Source organism: Propithecus coquereli, unplaced genomic scaffold, assembly GCF_000956105.1.
Source record: "Propithecus coquereli isolate 6110/MARCELLA unplaced genomic scaffold, Pcoq_1.0 Scaffold27, whole genome shotgun sequence".
Taxonomy (NCBI): domain Eukaryota; kingdom Metazoa; phylum Chordata; class Mammalia; order Primates; family Indriidae; genus Propithecus; species Propithecus coquereli.
Window position 1 is genome coordinate 126,711 of NW_012148285.1, and position 3,865 is coordinate 130,575.

Below are 3,865 nucleotides of genomic sequence, written 5' to 3' on the forward strand. Positions count from 1 at the left end.
ATTAAAGACGGGATTTAGAGAGATTTTGTGTCTGCCGGAGCAGGGCCAGGAACAGGCCGGCGTGGCAGAGGCCACGGAGGGGCTCAGTGGCCGGCCGCGAGGATGGCTCACGCACTGACCAGGCGCTGGGTGAACAGCCCACGTGGGGGTCCCTGGGCCCCATGCCTGTGCCGCCTCCCCCACACAGATGAGGAAACTGAGGCTCAGAGAGGCCAGGTCGTCCCCTCACCCTGGGAGCCCAGCAGGCAACGGATCGGGGGTGCCACGCGGCCTCGCACCCAGGCCCCCCGTGAAGGCCGTCAGAGCTGCCCGAGGGCCGGTCATTCTCCCAGGGGTTGTGGCAGTGTTGCCCTTGGGGACCCAGCCCAAGGGACAAAGTGGGGGCAGCCCAGGGAGCCTCCCCTCACTGAACCCAAGAAAAATCAAGCGCGGGGGCTGGAGGGCCCCACGCCCCACGCCCCCACCAGCCCCAGGCGCTGAGCTCCCAGCGGCCGCCGTCCAGCGAGGGGAGCCCCGTCCCATGGGCCAGGCCAGGGCTGGCTCCTGCCCAGCCAGGAGGGAGCTCCGGCCTCCCAAAGAGTGTCCTCCAAGTTCAAATCCTGGGTCCCGCACCCACTTGGATTCATGGAACACGAATCGATGTAGATTGCTCTGACATTTCCAGAATAGGGGCCCCGCCCCGCCAGGTCTGTTTGCTCACCCGGGCCTGAGCAACTGACGGCATCTTCCCCCCACCGGAGAGAGGAGGGGGGAGGGGCCGCACCCCAGGTCCGCCCAGCACCTCGGCTTTTGTCAGCTGTGGCTGGCTGTGGCGGCCCGTGTGTGGCCGTGGTGGCCTGTGGGTGGCCGTGGCAGCTCGTGAGTGGCCATGGTGGCCTGTGGGTGGCCGTGGCAGCTCGTGAGTGGCTGTGGTGGCCTGTGGGTGGGCATGGTGGCCCGTGGGTGGCTGTGGCGGCCCGTGAGTGGCCGTGGTGGCCCGTGCATCTGTGTCCACCTCTGGTCCCACCTCCACCCCACAGGGGCTACAGGTCCACAGCCGACCGCAGGGTGAGATTTCTGGCCGGAGCGGGAGCCAGCATGCCTGGGCCTCAGCCCCCGTCCCGCACGCCCCACACCCGCCGTGGCCAGAGCCCAGGACAGGCAGCACCAGCCTCTGGGACCCCAGAATGGGGTGCTCACGTCACTCTGCCACTCTGGCAGGCGGGGGCTGCTTGGGGGAAGTGCCAGGGAAGCAGAGGCTTGTGGGTAAGTGAGGATGACCTCGGGGACTGTCCCCTAACTTTTCTGCATCTTATTGGCTGGGCCTGGTGGGAATTCAGGGCTGGGAGCTTGTGTTTGCAGCCTGCAGGGTGCACCTGAGCCGCTGGCAGGGTGCCGGGCTCTGAAGGCAGAAGGCGGGGCCAGCCGGCACCACAGGGCCCCCTCGAGGGCCCGCCGCATCCTTGCGTGGTGCCCGCGGCATGTGCCATCTGCCGAGGCCCCAGACGCCGCTGGTCCCCACTGCATCAGCCCTGGGCTGGGCCCAGAGACCCCAGTGGAGTTGGCTGGACAGAGGGGCTGGTCCTGGCTCTGGACGAAGAGCCCAACCAGATGGCCACGCAGGCCCTGGTCCCCTGACACAGACCCTGGCGGTCCCAGCGGGGTCTCCTGACTTCGCTGGAGTGTGTTTCGTCATCCGCATCTGACTCACCTGCAAACGGCAGGAACAGGGGTGGACGGGCCGTCCCAGAAGGAGGCCGGGGGCAGGGCAAGTGCCCGGGAGGCTGGGCACGGGGGTGGCAGCTGGTGGCAGGGACGGAGGAGCCCCCCAACCCTGTCTGTGTTGCGGCCCAGACCCCCGGCTTGGCCCCCAGTCCTGTGTTCCTACCTGGACCTGCCCCCAGCCCTGGGAAGACCACCCTGGAGGGAGGAGCTCCGCACATCACAACACAGCGCCCACAGGGGAGGCCCCTGGAGGGGTCCTGCCTTCCCACCTCAAGGGGCACCCCCAGCCAAGCAGCCCACCCCGCGTCCCCCCAGTCCTGGCTGGCCTGGGGCGGCCACACTCCCTGGCACCCCCAGCGTGTCGGTGGCCTGGGCCACCTGAGCCATCAGCAGGCGTCAGGCAGGGCAGCCTGGGAGCTCCAGCAGCTCTTCTGAAACCGCTTCTGTCAGCAGTGCGATTAGCTGGCGTGTGGCCGCGAGATAAGGGGTCGTATGCAGGTCAGGCGCTGATGGCCGGGAGAGTGTGCGTCCTCCCCGCCCTCCCCTGTCCCGGCCACCCCACACCCGCCCATCCACCCCTGAGGCTGCGAGTCAAGGGCACAGGTGCCTGGGTGGGCGCTGCACGCGGCCCGTGCTGGTGGGGGGTTCCTGACGCACACCTGCCCCTGCGCTTGTCCGCCAGCCGGGAGCCCCCACCCCCTCCCCACTGGCCACAGGGTCAGGGCCACGGGCCGGGACAGGGGCCTTCTCCTCAAGCCCACCAGGGCTGGGCTGCACCTGCGTCCACTGCCGGGCAGGAAGGATGGGACGGGGTGTCAGCGTGACTGGCGGGCAGGGGTTCCCAGCCCGGACGCGCCCCACACAGGGCCCCTCGTCAAGGTCGGGGAGAGGCGCTGCTGGCACCTGGCGGGCGGGAGCCGGGCACAGGGTGGTCCCAGCGGGGATTGCGAGGTGGGGACACAGCCCTCTCTCCTGCAGGAGGTGGCGAGAAACGGGGCCGTTTGCAGGAATCCTCCTTGCGACAGCGGGAGAAAAGGGAACCCCTGCTCCCCAGAGTCGGGCGCCCTGTGCTCAGCCGGAGAGCAGCAGAGGGGATGGAGGCCCGGGCGTGGCTGGGGAGCCGGGCGGCCCCCACCTGCCCACCACCCCGGGATGGAGGACGAGGACCGAAATAGACCCGCGGCAGCCGGGCTCCACCCAGCACTTAACCCCTGGAAATAGCTGCTGCGAGGTCGGCAGACAGGCCCCCAACGCCCTCGCGGGAGCCGCTTGGCTGATGGACGCGCACGCAGGGCTCTGCGGCTCCGCGGGAGGGGGAAAGCCGCCGTGCAGCCGGAGCAGACGCCAAGGTCACCCGGCAGCTCTGGGATGGATGAGGGGTCCTCCCGCCCCTCTGGCCTCGGCCTCCCCTGTCCATGCCCCCGTCCCCTCCCCCACTCGGCCTCCGGGACGCCCCCCACCCCGGTCCCTGTGCTCCTGGGTGCCCCCGAGGCCTGGCCTCCCTGGACAGATGCTTCTAGACGGTTCTCTCAGGGCAGAGGGCTGCCCCTGTGCCCAGCACTCCTGAGGCTCCGAGCCCCTCCCCGCAGGTTGGGGACGCAGAGTCCCCACGTGGCCTGGGCCGAGGACACGGTTGGTGACAGGAGGGATGGAGGGAGGGGCCCTCAGCCCCAGCCACTCAGATCCCGGCCACAGCTGCCACGGGGCACCTGGGGACCCCGGCTCTGGGCTGTGGCGAGGCTCAGGGGACGGCTGGCAGCGTCAGCAACGGGGCAGCATATTTTCCTTTTTCCTGCATTCCTTGGTGGTAATAAAACAAGCAGAACAGGGTGTTATTGCTGTTCTTACGATCAGATCAGATTGTTCCCAAGGCCAAGAGGAACACGGGTGGTCAGGTGATTGTCACGAGGAGGCCTTGCACACGGCCACACACCATGGCCTTGCACACGGCTGCACACAGCCACACACGGCCGCACACCATGGCCACACACGGCCACACACCACGGCCTTGCACAGGGCCGCACACAGCCACACACCACGGCCTTGCACAGGGCTGCACACGGCCACACACGGCCGCACACCACGGCCACACACGGCTGCACACGGCTGCACTCCACGGCCTTGCACACGGCCACACACGGCTGCACACGGCCGCACACCA